General features: G+C 40.4%; 1 pseudogene; it reads left to right on the top strand.

Moving 5' to 3' along the window:
* The first annotated feature begins 4258 nt into the window (after positions 1-4258).
* LOC105509136 lies at positions 4259-5916 on the top strand (annotated as a pseudogene).
* The last annotated feature ends 11553 nt before the right edge of the window (positions 5917-17469 follow it).

Here is a 17469-nt window from a genome sequence, read left to right as displayed (position 1 = left end):
GAAACTCAACAAACTTTATCTCACCTTTCTCCATACCTTACATCTAAATTTAGGTTCACGAGGGGATTGCAGTGGTGTCATGGGAAAACTTTCTTTGTGAAATGTTTTTAATTAAACGGGATGCAGAATCTTTTGTCTTTCAACAGTTCTAGCACAACACGTTCTGAGTCAGGAGGGTAGACTGGATAAATGCTTTCGATGCTTTCAGTTTTTGGGTTATTTGTAACTCTTGCTCACCGAGGACGTTGACAGTTTCTTCTAGGTTGATGGTACTGTTCTGTGTAAATGGTTCACCAGATAATTTCCCTTAAAGATCATCTGGGAATTTTAACAATCAATGAACATAGTTGTTCATCTGCTAAATAGCACATACCCTGATTCCTGCTCTGCCAGAACTGAGAGGCTTGTACGTGGTTAGCTTCTTCGTGTCTCAGAGCTAAGTGAATCAGAGGCAGTTCTCGTCTGGGAGGTGAGCTCTGACCTGCTGTCTTAGACTGGGTTCACTAGAAGCAGTCCTTGACATGGAGATTCATGTACCAGTGATTTATTTAAAAAGAGCTCCCAAGAGAAACTGGTAAGGAATGGGGAAGGAAAGACTGGGAAGGGTGCAATTTCTAGCAAAGTACCAGCCCCAGCCCAATCCTACAGGGTGCTCTATGGCATAAATTACACACCAAAGTTTCTCCAGCCTGGAGGCAACACAGCCAAGCTTTATATTCCCACAAAGTCAGTTGTTGGCAGTGGACTGTGTGTGTGGTGGGTGGGTGAGGAGGAAACTCCCGGATGCTTTGAGCTTTCCTTGCCTACAACCCAGGAGGCTGAAGTGGTCTGTAGGCAGCACTCTGAAGGAAGCTGCAGATACAAGTCAGTAGAAGCAAAGCACACCAAAACTGATGCCTAAGTGCACAGAACGGGTAAGTGGCTTCAGAGGGAATCTGGGCAGAGCTGACTATGTTCTATAAACGTATCTCCCTGCCTCTTAGAGTCAACACACTTTCTGGACCATGGAAAAAACAACACACTCAACTCTAAATAAAAAGTTGAGTTGACCCAGGCAATCCAACCCAGGCAATTGCAAACTATGTGATACTGCGAAGATTTACTGTCTAAATCTCTTTTTTTTTTTTTGAGCTAGAATTTAATAATAGAGTTGGAATATGAATGTAGGGTTACAAAAATTCATTTCACTACATTGTATAATAAAAATATCCAAATCATAGCATTTAAAGGGATCTTGAGTAGGCAAGTTCTCTCTGGCTGGACAGATATCTACCTATCTCAGAGAAGTAAGTATCTATCTTGTTGTATCACGCTTCCAATTTGGTAGTTTTCCTGATAAATAACAATGATAAACAATGATAACATCCCTGCAACAACAAAAAAGATTTCTTTCCTCAAGGGTTATGCCCACTGAGTTGTCACTTTTTTGAGGAAATCTTTGCTATTACCCTGATTAAATTCCCAGTATTATATGTTTTTACAATACAAAATAACACTCCCTGTAACTTATCAGAGTGGTAATTTTAAATTATTTGGTTCTCTGATTAATACTGTTTCCTGCACTAGAATGTAAGTTCCATGAATTTAGTAACTAGGGCAAAGCCCACCAGAAGGTCATGTGTGCTTTTGAGTGCTTTGTATGTCTTTGAGTTGTTGATCACCCTTCTACCCCTACACTGTACACAGTGACTGATGCATATTAGTTGCCTTACAAATAGGTAACCATTGTAGTGTTGTAAACTTAGCACTAGCTTAGGGCTAGAGTGAGCAGTATTTTTTGACTGAGGAAAAATTTACCCACAATGATAATCATAGATGATAAGCGTGACATTCAATCTGAATTTTCAAATGTATTTGCCTTGTATCCAACACCCTAGTCAAGACACTGTCAAGAACATTTCAATCACACAAAAGTGGTCCTTCATGGTCCTTATCAGTCAATCTACCCCTCAGTCAACAACTCTTCTAATTTCTATTAGTTTTGTCTTTTCTTGAAATTCACATAAATCAAACCATACAGTATGTACTTTTTCATGTATGGCTTTTGTCTTAGTTCATTTTGTGTTGCTATAACAGAATACATGAAACTAAGCAATCTATAAAGAACAGAGATTTATTTCTTGGTATTCTAGATTCTGGGAAGTCCAAGGTCATGAGGCTTGCAAGTGCCTCATTGCGGCATCATCCTTTGAAGCAAGACAGAAGGGCAAGCAAGCCGAGAATGTGAAAGAGGGGAAGGAGGCCAAACATCCTTTTATCAGAAACCTACTCCCAAGATAACTAACCTATTAATCCACTCTTGAGGGCATGGCTCTCATGACGTAATCATCTCTTATAGGTGTCTCCTCTCAACACTGCTGCATTGAGGATTAAGTTTCTAACACATGAACTTTGGGGGACACTTTGGGGGACAGTGATAAGAGAAAGAACTTAGCAGCTTCTTTCTCTTATCATTGTTTTTGAGATTATCTGTGCTGTTGGGTATATCAATAGTACATTATATTGTCCTACTGATGAATATTTGGACTGTTTCCAATTGTTGGCTAATTTAAGTAAAGCTTCTATGAATATTCTTTTACAAGTGTGTGAATAAATATATTTAGCTCACATGGGTAAATAATTAGGGGTGAAATTTCTGGGTCAGAGGCTAGATATATATTTAACTATATTAAAAACTGTCAAACCATTTTATATTCTCATGAACAACAGATGAGGGTTTCAGTTGCTCTACATCCTCATTATTTGGTTTTGTAAATAATTTAAATTTTAGCTATTCAAGTAGGTGTGAAGTATTACTCACTACATTTAATTTGCATTTCCCAAATAACCAATGATGTTGAATAATTTTTCATACGTTTATTGTCCATTTGTATATTTTTATTAAAGTGCCTACTCAAGTATTTTATTCATTTTTATTTGGTTGCTTTTTTCATTTTTAAATGTAGGGACTGTTTTTGTATTCTTATTATAAGCTGAATGCCAGATGTATGTTACACGAATATATACTTCCAGTTTTGGCTTGCCTTTTGGTTTTTAAATCTACCATTTGCCATTTGTTTTTCTTTGTGTCACATCTGATTTTGTCCCCTTTTTCATTTCCTGGAGTTCTTTGTATTAAGTATTAAGTTTTGTTTTTTGTTTTTTGTTTTTTTTAATGGGCCAGGTGTGGTGACTCATGCCTATAATCCCAGTACTTTGGGAGGCCAAGGTGGGAAGATCAAATGAGACCAGGAGATCAACTTGGGCAAGTACAATAATAGGTACTCTGTCACGATTACAGACTTGGAATTCCATCTTTTTCATCTGAAAAATCTTGGACAGCTTAACCACTCTTAGCCTCAGTTTTCTAATTTAGAAGAAAAGGATTAGTGAGACATTATTTAATATGTGCCAAGTGCCCAGGCTAGTATCTAGTGGAGCTGATATTCAATGCAGTATTATGATGTAGTGGGTAAGATTATGCATTCCTGAAATAGAGGATCTGGGTTCAAATTCCCGTTCTACCATTTATTTACCTTTTGATTTGGGGCAGTTACTTTACCTTTGTCTCAGTTTTGCTCAATGTGAAAAAGGGTGATAATAGAAGTTAACCTTTCAATAGCTGTTGAAAGGATTACATGGGTAAATACAGCATGTATACTATGACAAACAGTAAGTACTCAGTGTTACATGTCATCATTTTCCCTTAACGTTAGTTTTATTATTTCTATCAATACCACCACTGCTTTTACAATAAATGCCCACAATTAACAACTGCCTTCCAATTGTGTTTTTAAATAGAAACTTCATAAGTTTGCCTTCGTGGTTTTCAATAATTTTCCTTCTGTCTTACATCTAATATTCCACAAATATCTCATGTCTAGAGATAATTGGTTAGCCTTATACTCTGCTTATACTTGACTTCTTTGCCCACGTGAGTGACACTGCCAAAAATACCCAGTTTTCCCCGACTTTTGCCCATGTTCTTACATCCACTTCTTTGTGGCAAATGATGCATCTTCTTGAGATACTTTCTTCCAGTGCTTCTCCTAAGATCTATCCCTCTTTTGGTTGTCTTTGTGCTATTCTGAAATATATGCATCCCAGGTTTCAGTTGCCCCCTTAGCCACACTTAACAGGTAGTGCTTTTGCCTTAGGAATGTCTGGAAGCTGAATGAACACTCATTCCTATAAAAACTGAGTAACACGATAAACATTTTGTTTTCGAATAGTCTTTAAGATATGCATGAAGGGGGACGGGGAAGTTTGGTCCACCAGGATGATCACCAAGACACAGAAAGTAGACCTGGGCCTTGGGCTCCCGGAGAAGAAAAAGAAGAAGAAAATGGTCAAAGAACCAGAGACTCAATACTCAATTTTAAACAATGATGATTACCTTGCTGATGTTTCTCCTATAAAAGCCACATCCCCCTCTAAGAGTGTAGTCCATGGGCAGGCACCTGAGATGCTCTAGTGAAGAAAAAGGAGAAAAAGAAAGTGTCAGCACCCTTTGCCAGAAGCACGTGGAACCTGAGACCACAGCTGTGTGCCAGATGGACAGAGAAGTCACCCAGCCCCAGGAAGCAGGTGCTTGGCCACTTGGAGTTCCTCAGTGGGGAAACGAAAAAGAAGTCACCTCAGGCCATGTCCCATGCCTCTGGGGTGAGAACCTCCCCAGACCTTAGATAGGGTGAGGAGGAAACCAGAGTTGGAAAGAAACTCAAAAAACACAAGAAGGCAAAAAAAAGGGGGCTGAGGACCCCACAGCCTTCTCAGTCCAGGACCCTTGGTTCTGCGAGGCCAGGTTGCTGAGGACACTTGCTCAGTGGGGAAAGAGGGTGAGGAACAGGCAGCCTTGGTGCAGAAACAGAAGCAGAAGAACCCCAGGGAACACAGCGGGAAGGTGGAGAAGAAAAAAAAAAAATTCCGCCAGGAGGGAGACGCCCTCCAACGCCACTCCAAGCCCCCCAGGTCCTTGGAGAGCAGCCCCTGTAAAGGAAGTAAAAAGAAACCAGTCAAAGTTGAGGCTCCGGAATACATCCCCATAGGAGATGGCCGTAAGGCCCCCGCGAAGAAAAAGATGAAGTCCCAGAATAAGGTCACTGAGGAGCCGGCTCTGAAAAGGAAGAAAAAAGAAATAAGTGGAAAGAGAGTGGGGTGGCAGGAGACCCTTGGAAGAAGGAAACAGACACGGACTTAGAGGTGGTGTTGGAAAAGAAAGGCAACATGGACCAGGTTCACATAGACCAGGTGAGGCGAAAGGACTTGCAAGAAGAGGTCGATCACCAGTCAGGCAAAACGGAAGCTTCTGAAACCAGGAAGTGGATGGGAACCAGTTTGGCCAGTGGGATACGGCTGGTTTTCAGAACAAGGAACAGAAACTGAAATTTCTCAAACTTACAGGTGGCTTCAAAAATCTGTCCCGGCTGGTGGATCACGAGGTTAGGAGTTCCAGACCACCCTGGCCAACGTGGTGAAACCATGTTTCTACTAAAAATACAAAAATTAGCTGGGCGTGGTGGCGGTTGCCTGTAAGTCCAGCTACTCGGGAGGCTGAGGTGGGAGAATTGCTTGAATCAGGAAGGCAGAGGTTGCAGTGAGCCGAGATCGCGCCACTGCACTCCAGCCTGGGTGAAAGAGCCAGACTCCGTCTCAAAACAAACAAACAAACAAACAAACAAGCATGCCCCTTTGTTCGGCCGTCTCCCCACCCCCAGCACTATTGCAAGGCCCAACATGGCCCTCAGCAAGAAGGCAGCCGACAGCCTGCAGCAGAACCTACAGCAGGACCACGACCGGGTCATAAACTGAAAGTGCAGCCGCAGAGCCGGTTTCATCTTCTCCATCGCCCCCAACAAGTTCTTTTGTATTGACAGGAACACTTCCAAGTCGGTCAAGCTGGAAAATTATACTCTGGAGTTTTGTCCCGCCTCCTAAAAAAAAAAAGATATGCATGAATGACACATTACTGGGTGCTCGTTATTCCGCTAAAAAGACCAGGTATTAGTTTTCAATTACTGTCATAAAAAGCTACCACAAACTTCATGACTTAAAACAACACATATTTATGACATTAAAGCTCTGTAGGTCAGAAATCTGTTATAGGTTGCATGGGACTTAAAGTGCTGACTGTAGGCTGCATTCTTTTCTGGAGGCTTGAGGGGAGAATCCATGTTCTTGCTCATTCCGGTTGGCAGAATTCAGCTCCTTGTGGCTGTGGAACTGAAGTCCCTTTTTGCTTCCTGGCTGTAGTGTGAGGGCACTTCCCAGCTTCTAGGGGCTACCTGTATTTCCTTGACTCACAGCCTCCTCTAGTCATCTTCAAAGCTAGTCACAAGGTCAAGTTCTTTTCACCTTGCATCTCCTTCTGTGTGATCCTTCTTCCTCTTACAGAGTGGAATCCTTGAGGTTCCATGGGACCCACCCAGATAATCCCAGTTAATCTTCTTATGTTCAGATCAGTTGATTAGCAACCTTATTTCTCCCTGCAACCCTAAATCCCTTTTTGCCATATATACCATATTCAATTTCTGGGGATTAAGTGGATATCTTTGGGGAAGGGTCATTTCTTTTCTTTTTCTTTCTTACCACAAACTATCAAATAATATCAAATATTCAGCTGTTGCAAGTTACTTTCTGATCCAGCCACTGCTTTAGATTCTCTCCCCACCCTGTTTAAAGCATGGACATCCAGATTGCTCACTTCCTTTATATAAAATATTGCGTTATTATAACATGTACTTTCAAAATGAAAGCCTCACTGCATTCTTCTATCCATAAAAACAAAAGTTTTCCAGTTAATAGGAATGCACCTGTCAGTTATCTTACCCCCAAAGTCTTACCTATCTAACTAGCTATCATGTATCTAACTATCAACCATTTATCTACTTATGTGAAACTTCCATGTGGAACTGTGACTTAATTAAACCTCTTTTCTTTATAAATTACCCAGTCTTGGGTATGTCTTTGCAGCAATGTGAAAATGGACTAATACACCTATCACACTAATATCATCTGTCTTCTATCTATTTATAATCTATGTATTTATCTAATCTATCTATCAACCTAACATCTATCATCTGTTTATGTGTCTATCTAATCTATTTACCTACCTATCTATAGGTATCTATCATCTATCTACCTATCATTTGTCTTCTATTTACTATCTCATCTATCTACCTATATCATATGTCTTCTATCTATCTACTATCTCATCTATTTATCTATCTACTGATATGGTTTGGCTCTTTGTCCCCACCCAAATCTCCATCTCGAATTGTAATCCCCACATGTGGAGAGAGAGACCTGTAATCCCTATGTGCCGAGAGAGGGAAGCAATAGGATTATGGGGGCAGTTTCCCCCATGCTGTTTTCATGAGAGTGAGTGAATTCTCTTGAGATCTAATGGTTTTATGGGTGGTAGTTTTTCCTGTGCTCTCACATGCTCTCTCTCTCACCTGCAGGCCATGTAGACATGCCTGCTTCCCCTGCTTCACCTTTGCCATGATTGCAAGTTTGCTGAGGCATCCCCAGCCAGGTGGAACTGTGACTTAATTAAACCTCTTTTCTGTATAAATTACCCAGTCTCAGGTATGTCTTTGTAGCAACGTGAAAATGTATTAATACACCTATCAATAACCTATCTATCATCTGTGTATCAGCTATCTTGTATCCATCTAATCTATTTACCTCTCTATTTATCTATCATCTATTATCTCTCTCTACCTATTTCCAAGCAAATGCAGCTTTCTAAGAGTAATTCCTATATATATATATATATTTTTTTTTTTTTTTTTTTTTTGAGATGGAGTCTCGCTCTGTCGCCCGGGCTGGAGTGCAGTGGCCGGATCTCAGCTCACTGCAAGCTCCGCCTCCCGGGTTCACGCCATTCTCCTGCCTCAGCCTCCCGAGTAGCTGGGACTAATTCCTATATTAACTGCCAAGGGTTGAAAATGGAATCTTCCCGGCACTTACAGCTCTCTCTCTTTCTGTGATTACTACTATTAATACATGCCTGTTGAAGACAAGGGCTTTTCTCTGGGAGTGTGAGAACTCATGCTGAGGCCCATCCACACTTACAATCCCTTTGACTACTATGTAATTTCATATTTAATCATACCAGTCATGATGAAAATGAAAGTTTTGTAGGATATTATACTTTACAAAACACAAATATAATTTTACGTGAAGTTATGTCTCAATCCTGTAAGCTAGGCAGGGATCAACTTCTATACTTTCTATTTTACATTTGAAAAAAGTGAAGTTAAATGGAGTTAATCTTGCCTAAGGTCACATAACTAGTCAGTTACAGTGTGTGGATTTGAACTCAACTCCTTTCCTTTTCACTATGCCTACAATGGTTAATTCTGCAAGTCGCTGTGATAATAAATTTCTGCTTTTGATTCAATTATAAATGTGATAGTCTAGTTTTTCCTTAAGATGATAAAACTGTCATGTATATGTATGACATACTGACCACCCAAATCTGTTTTCTAAAACACAGTTAGCTCACTTTGTATATATATATTAAATTTAATTTCACACAGATTATACTTCCTACTACCTTTCTAATATAATTTTTAGATGTTTCTTTACTTTTAGGCTGTGTGTAGTCTCTTAAATTATTTCCTTCTTTACCTTCTTATGATTCTATATGGATCTCTGTGTCTTCTGTGTCTTGCTCCTTCCTCCTAAGAAGAAAAGTAATTTGTTAAATACATTCACACTATATATACAGAGTCAGATAGAAGAAACTTAATTTAAGTTGCTAGCAAGTATTTGGTAACAAATACTTGAACTCAGGTGGGTTTAACTCCAAAACCATGTTCTATCTGACCGTATTGCAACATGAGGCTTTAAATAATTCTCCACGTGGCCTAGTTTCCAGTATTTTTAACATATGTATTACCATTGTCCCAAATTCCAGAGAGTTAACGTTCCTCTTAAAATGTTATCCTGGGCCCGGCATGGTGGCTCACACCTGTAATCCCAGCACTTTGGGAGGCCAAGGTGGGTGGATCATGAGGTCAAGAGATTGAGACTATCCTGGCCAACACCATGAAACCCCGGCTACTAAAAAAAAAAAAAAAAAATAGTTGGGCATGGTGGCACGCACCTGTAGTCCCAGCTACTCAGAAGGCTGAGACAGGAGAATTGCTTAAACCTGGGAGGTGGAGGTGGAAGTGAGCTGAGATCACACCACTGCACTCCAGCCTGGTGACAGAGCAAAGCTCCATCTTAAAAAGAAAAAAAGTTATCCTGAACTAGTTCCTTTTTCCAGATGTGCATCAATCAATGCTGAATTTACCCTAAGATTGTTACCTTACCGTGAACTTGGTATGGGTCTTCTATGACTCCTGCTTAAGACTTCAAAGCATTATAATTAATGATGACAAATTTGACTCAGATAGTTAACTAGTAATCATCCAAATTGCTTAGATCTCTTTTTCCATCTGAACTCTGGTTAAATGATGCTCTCTCATTATCAATTTGGACAACTGGTTATTTGGACTAAAATGAAGGGCATGGCATATGACTCAATTAACTTCTAATTTCTTGGTGTTATCCTATTATTCTGATCTGATAGACCTTGAACGTTGTTACTCTGTTTTGTTATAAAGCCATTTGTTTTCTATTTTCTCCCCCTCATTCAGTTTTACATAAATAGAGTCCCAACCAGATATCTCTTTCTTCAAATAATAGAAAATGAGGTGTAAGTATCTGATGACAGCTTAATATGTTATCTCACACAGTCCTGTCCAGAATTATTTTCATTTAAATAAAAGAATTTTGTAAAAAAAAAAAAACACACACACACATACACACAATAAAAAACACTTTAAAGAAGAAGGAATGGATCTAATTAGAATACCAGCATCAGCCCAACATGATAAATCTATTTAAGAACCCCAATTTTGTTGCAAAAGAGATTTAAGGTAACTTGCATAATACAGAGCAAGATATAATAGATTAAAATGAGGGGCAAAAGAATAAAGAGAAACAAGGCAGGACCTAAGAATAGCAAGGATGAGACTAAATATGCATATCATAAATACTTATTACGTTCCAAAAGTTATTTTATAAGAATTGGCAACTAAAAGGAAATTTTAAAAACTCTGCCTGTTACTTAGTTCACAGTATTTATAAGATATAAATAGATTTGTTCTATTCTTATTGCTGGGAGCAGACAGAAATTTCTCCCCAGGATCCTCAGAAGAATACAGTACGTGATGTAATGATTGATGTGCTCAACAACACCCTCTCAGTAGACTCAGGAAGGAGTACTGTGAACTGTGTCTTCTTATAGCCACCCTCAATAGAGTTTGATGGTCTACCACAAAGACAGTTCAGTAAAAGGGCAAAGCAGTAAAAATAACCCCCTAAGGAATTGATCAGATGCACTCAGGTACAGGCTTCCAAGTTGATTGAGTCTAAACTGGGGATATACTTCAGTCATTCTGGTAAACTGTGTGGCTAGCATACCCTTGAGGAGATTCTTGGCTGTATCCAGCAGGACTTTGGATAAGTAAGAGGCAGCAATGAGTTCCATATTACATTAGCTAATCATCACTTGGAAGGCAGTTTTATTCCATGCAGCCAGTTAAAAACAGACCCATATGCCTTGTAGACAATTGAGCTTGTGGCTCGGCTGACATGAGCTTCATTAATTAATTTCTCAGAAGTCAAAATGGTTGAGCTTAAAAACTTTATCGCCAGGTAAGACTGTCTTGTGTCAGCTGGAAACTTCCCTCTGTTTAGTTCATAGACATTTCTAGCACAGGACATCATTAGAACGTCTTGGAAAGGAATGGGGCAGATAGTACACCCCTAACTTGCAAAGGTCCTTGCTCTGTGTTGAAGCATTTTATTAGCACAGCCCCTTGATATCATCAAATTCTTGGCATTCAGGGTCTTTGATCTTTTTAGTTCCCTGGTGCCAAATTGTGTGTAGCTTCAATTTCCTTTTATAAAACCCAGAGTTCTTTCCTTCCTTCCTTCCTTCTTTCCTTCCTTCCTTCCTTCCTTCCTTCCTTCCTTCCTTCCTTCCTTCCTTCCTTCTCTCTCTCTCTCTCTCTTTTCTTTCTTTCTTAACAGAGTCTTGCTCTGTTGTCCAGGCTGGCATGCAGTGGAATGATCTTGGTTCACTGCAACCTCCATCTCCCTGGTTCAAGCGATTCTCCTGCCTCAACCTCCTGAGTAACTGGATTACAGGTGCCTGCCACCATGCCTGGTTAATTTTTTTTTTCTTTTTTTTGTATTTTTAGTAGAGACAGGGTTTCACCATGTTGGCCAGGTTGGTTTCGAACTCCTCACCTCAAGTGATCTGCCTGCCTTGGCCTCCCAAAGTGCTAGGATTACAGGTATGAGCCACCATGCCCCACTTGAGTTTCTTTTCTTCTCTTGTGAGGTTCAGGAAACTGCTATGCCTGGCACTCCCCAAGCCAACCTGTATCTTACCTTGCAGAGCTCTGTACACACCACAGTGAGAGCACTTTGCCTGGCACAGTGGTGAGTGTCTGGGGAGGAAGGTGAGGAAGAGACACTCCTTCCCTTGTTCTGCATGCACATTTCGCTGGGGAACTTCTACCCTGCTGTACTCAGGACAGTAAATCATACAATCTCAGGAACTATCTCATAGTTGATTTCATCTAAAGGCAGATGAGAAAGTGTTTTAAAGAGACTGACCAGTAACTCTGAAATCCCAAATCACTCCGCACAAATAGGCACCAACGCCACCTAACATATAAAGGCAGTGTTGACACGCCTGCTGGGGCTGCCTCTCCTCAGGTCCTCTTATGTCTCTATTTTTCCAACTGTAACTGGGAACAGTGACACCTTTTGTCAGCATTGTTTTGAGTATTTCAGGCATTAACATATAAGTAAAGTGTCATTTTGATATAGTGCCTCACCTTATCTCTATTTATATCAAGATATTTAATCAGTTCTAACTAACTACCCTATTTTTTCCTTTCATCTCAAATATCTGAAATTCAGATAAACTTAAAAATCCATATCTACATTTGATGTTAGTGTTTCCTTTTGAAAAATAAATTAATAATGGATCTTACATTCAATAGCTTCTTAGAAATGAGGAATGTTATGACAATACATAAATAGATAGATAAAGTGTATCACTTTTGTAGTCTCAAACCACATTGATTCCTATATAACAACTAAATGAAGCAGTGTGCTTTGTGGGAGAACAAGCAGAGGCTTTGAAGATACAACATATTTGAATACTAGCTCTTTCCATTTGAGCAAGTTATTTATTACATTTAATCTCTTTGAGGCTCAATATTCTTGGAAACGCAGTTATATACAATAATACATATTTAATAAGGGTTAAAATAACATCTAGTTAGGGTTTGGCACATAGTAGTTATTCAATGCATAACTATAATTTTTGAGCTAGCAATGTGCTAAATTTTGTGTGGACTGCAAAGATGAATGGAAGGAAAGTAAATTAGACAGTAATTTTTGATTTTTTTTTTTTTTTTTTTTGAGACGGAGTCTCGCTCTGTCGCCCAGGCTAGAGGGCAGTGGCTGGATCTCAGCTCACTGCAAGCTCCGCCTCCCGGGTTTACGCCATTATCCTGCCTCAGCCTCCTGAGTAGCTGGGACTACAGGCGCCAGCCACCTCGCCCGGCTAGCTTTTTGTATTTTTTAGTAGAGACGGGGTTTCACCGTATTATCCAGGATGGTCTCGAACTCCTGACCTCGTGATCCGCCCGTCTCGGCCTCCCAAAGTGCTGGGATTACAGGCTTGAGCCACCGCGCCCGGCTGATTGTTTATTTTCTATTAGGTTCTGTGGTTGATATTTTATGTGTGCCCATCTTAACGCTCCTGAGTAGCTATGAGGAATTTTTAAATATTTCCATTTAACAGGTTAAGAAACTGTGGCTCAGAGAGGTTGCATAATTTATTTGGGATCAGTTCTTGCCCTGAAGGAGTCTGTATTCTAATTGGAGACAGGAGTAAAATGCATCTGAACATCCATGAAGCTGCACAATGTAAAAGAGGCATCCTAAGGACAGACATGGCATCTCTCATTGAGTAAACATAGAAAATAAGGACCAGGGAGTTAGAAGGAGAAATCTTCCTGAGTTACAGTGTGTATCAATCAGGATTGGCTCTTATGCTGCCATAACAAACAACCTGGCTGCTGGTTAATTTCAGATCAACCTGGTTGTTAAAGGATTTACTTTTAGCTCATGACCCTCAGAGGTTGGACATACCATAGTTGCTTAAGAAACCAGGTTGATGCAGAAGCCACCATCTTTGATTTTGTTGGTTATTCTGCCAGAGAGATATAAGAGCCCTGAAGAATCTTATAAGTAATTTAGTAAGCGCTTGGCAATTGAATGCTGTGGCCTAGAGTCACTTCCACTTTCAAGTAATTGGACATACCAGGCATGGTGGCTCATGCCTGGAATCCCAGCACTTTGAGAGGCCAAGGCAGGAAGATCTTTTGAGGCCAGGAATTTGAGATCAAGTTATTTGACAGAACTGGTCATGTGACCCTTGAAAACATAAAGGGGCCAGGAATCATACTTCTACCATGTGCCTGGTAAGCAGCAGATCTGGAAATAGCTGGTGAATGGCAGTAATAATTAACACACAAGAACCTAGCTTAACTTATTTTTAATGATTTTTATAAATAATTATTTAAGTATCATATTTAAGCATTAGTATTAGTTCCAATTGAAAAGCATTAGCTCTGGTTGAAAATTGCCCTGCTGAAAGGATGTTTGAGGATGTTTAATGCAGGTGTGCTTCTTACTTCTGTCCGCTACCCATACACATTAGATTCATCACTTGCAGCCATCACATCACTACTGATTTTCTTTCAAACCTTTACTAAGAACTTGCTGGTAGCACTCGCCATATCTGTCTAAAACCCTGCTTATTATGCCTTCCCCTCTGATCAAGGGAAGTAATGTATCCAGTAAAATTTATTAAATAGCTTCTATTTACATAACACATGTACAGGGCACCTTGGAAATGACAAAACAATATATGATTATACTAGAAACATTTATCTCACCATCTGCTCTCTACAGGGTTGCTTAGGCCAGAAACTAGAGAGAGATCTTGAACTCTCTTTCCTCTTCTTCACCATATATGCAATTTGTCCTCAAGCTCAGTCAACTTTATATTTTTCAAATATTTGATGCCCACTGGAATCATTTGGAATATTTTTTTAAAATACCGGATCCGACCTCAAGAGAATCTTATGTCATTAGTCTAGGAAGAGACCTGGGCATTGAGGTTTTTATAAGCTTCCAGGTGATTCTCAAATGCAGTCAAATTTGAGATCCAAAAAGTCTCAGTTCTTTCTTCTTATCTTTATTCCCACCATCCACTTTGGTGAAACTTCCTCTAATCTCTAATGTAGATTACTTTAGAAATTCCGTATCTGAGCCCCCTGGCTCAGCCTGGGCTAGGGGCCCCAGGACTGTGTTCCCACTACACTAGGCCCTTATACAGACTGTACTTACATTCTATCTTTATCGTTTATCTCCTCTATTAGATTATGAGAATCTTGAGGATAGCAGTCAATATCTATGCCTGACTTGTAGTTCAGAATATGGCACATAAAAGGTGCTCAGAGCTAGAACTCTGCAAACTAAATGCTCTCTTTGCCATCTGGCTTCCTGTTAGGTTCTGCCAGAGGGGCACTCCAGGGAGACAGAAAGACAGAATTTTGGGGAAAAGGAACTTGTTCCTTGTCTTCTTGCTGTTCCTGTCACTATTACCATGGCAACAGCTTTTAACTTCTGCAGCATTAGTTGGTTTGAGCCTTTAACTTCTTTTTTCACACCCTGAACCAGCCTCTTCAGTGTCTCCTCCTGCTGTTTACGTATCACTCCCAGAGAAAAATTCTGATGGACTATTTGGGTCATGGGCCATCCCCTGGACCAATAACTGTTTGCCAAGAAAGGAGTTCTGTGCTTGGCCAAGCCTCTCTGGCCATGACTACTACTGTGGCAGGGACAAGTTCTATCTGATACTGGAAGAAGAGGCATGGGAAAGAATGCTGGGGAAGTAAAAATATAAGCTACCTCAACTGACTTTTAGGTTAAAGGAGGAAACATTTCCAGCTTCCAAGGCATCTTAGATACTGAGTCAGCTGTCAGTCCCAGAGTAGCAATACTTACTCTTTCACATAGAGCTTCAGGTTCCTTATGCTAGTACTTCCTTATTACTACTACTACTACTACTATTATTACTACTATTTAGAGATAGGGTCTCACTCTTTTGCCCAGGCTGAAGTGCAGTGATGTGGTCATATTTTACTGCAGCTTTGAACTCCTGGGCTTAAGCCATCTTCCCACCTCAGCCTCCTGAGTAGGCGGGACCACAGACTCACCACCATGTAATACTTCCATTTATTGATGTATCCTAACTCTAGGAGCTCCCAGACATACCCAGATGGCACAGATTCCAGGGCTAAAGGCTCTGTTGGGGCCTGATAGACAGAAGCATGTTCAACATGGTAAGAAAGCAAAGAGGCCTGAATAAATAATTGCTTGCTGGATTTTAGAAAGCCTTTAGGGAAGACATTTGAACAAGAGCATGAGAAAAAAGGAGATCATAGAGGATTCTGAACTATGAAAACAGAAAATGCAAAGAAGAATGGAGGCATGAAAAGGCATAATGGAATTAGGAGAATCATTTTGTGTGGCTGAGTATAACAAGTATGGGGGTGAGGGCTGATGCATCTGGGAAGGCAGATTGTGGCCAGATTGTGATGGGCCTGCGATGCCATCAATTCTCTTGGAAAACATCTGCTTCCCATGTGCTGGCCAAAGCTACAACCATTTTCACACATACTTTATTATGGGGCTTTTTTTTGCAAGTATGCCTGGAATCAGCTTGCTTCAAACGGCCCAAGGTCAATGAGAAAATACCTGAGAGGTGAAGGGCATAGGAATGAAATGAGCATTTTCAAATTTGTTACCTTAATGCATTTCATATTTCAGTTCAATATCTTCTAGCTGTTGCAAAGCTACAGTGAGCTTTTCATCTTTAGTATTTCTGCACCTGCATGTTTCTGTGCCCACTGCTGGGTCAGACTCCATGTATTCCCAGAAATGGCACAAGGCAGGGCTGGAAATTCAGGTAACAGAACAAATCTGCCTGAGGCTGACTCATCTGAAAATTGAGGTACGTAAACAAAGTTTAGCTGCAATGGAGCAGTTGGAGTACAAATAGCTGTAGGCGTTGGAACAATATAACAAGGCTGAAAGTGATGCTGAGACTTACACATTATTTCTAAGTGAAAAATAAAGGACAAGACAGAGAAAAAAACCCCAGCATTTTAGAAATGCATTTAGGGAAATGTTATCACAATCTGCACACTGCTACATATCTTTCTGAACCACTGACACCTGATTTCCCCAGGCTGGGTTTAAAGCTGTTTATGATTATCCTCACCTTGCTTTTGTGGTTAATTAATTATAACTTTGCCTGGTAGCACCGCCAGTTTGAGAAGAAGAGATGCGGTGGGAGGTGATGACGATTACAAGCTATCTGCAAACTCAGAATTTCCTGAACTAAACATTGCAGGAAAAGCAAGGATTAACTGGAAATACTCCTGGCCTTAGAACTAGGTGAACTTGGCTAGTTGCAAGTTGTAGGATGGAGTAGAGTGACCAACTCATCCTGGTTAGTCTTGGACTGTTCTAGTTTTAAAACCAAAAGTCCCATTTCCTGGCGCATCGCCAGTTTCAGGCAAACTAGAACATCTGGTCGCCCTAGGGAGGGTTGGAGATTTGGCTGGCTGAAGTTCAATAAGTCAGATGAAGCAGGTTAAAGTTTGAGGAGAATGACGGATGCCTCAGGAAATGGTGTAGAGACAGAGATCAGCCTGTATGGAAAGGCACAGTGCCCAGGGAGGCACAGAAACAGGCAATCAGAGAGATAATAAGAAAAACTAACTGAGATCCAAAACAAACAATACTTCTAAGTCTAAGCAGGCAACCCACAATTGGGTGGGGGCGGGGGGGTGGTTCACACTGTGCAGAGGTTCTAGGGAAGATCTATAATTCTTGAAGAAGAAACTGGAGATAGCAGGCAGGGATATATTTCCAGAGTATAGGTAGGTATTAGATTTCTTAGTAGGTTTGCAGAGAAAGAACAGAAGTTTGCATAACTGAAGTGTTTGTTGACTTTCTACTGGTCTGAGGGTAAAACCTAAGATCTTTACTTGGACATGAAGTGCTTTCTGATCCGTCCTCAGCAATATTTACATCTTATTTCTCACCATTCCTTTATTCCAGTCATATTAAATCACCTGCAGTTTCTCAATCATGTCAGGTTAACCTGGGCCTTTGTATACGGGGTGCCCCTTCCACTCATACTAACTTTCCTTGTTCTCTAGGATTCAGCTCAGATGTCCCCCACCCCAACTCTAATCCTACTCTCAACTCTTTCCCGACTTCCTACACTGGGTTTTAATCTCTTCTTGGAGTAGAATTCTGGCAGAT

The sequence above is a fragment of the Colobus angolensis genome, unplaced genomic scaffold (genome assembly GCF_000951035.1).
Source record: "Colobus angolensis palliatus isolate OR3802 unplaced genomic scaffold, Cang.pa_1.0 Scaffold17, whole genome shotgun sequence".
NCBI lineage: Eukaryota > Metazoa > Chordata > Mammalia > Primates > Cercopithecidae > Colobus > Colobus angolensis.
This window is presented reverse-complemented; position numbering and strand designations above follow the sequence as displayed.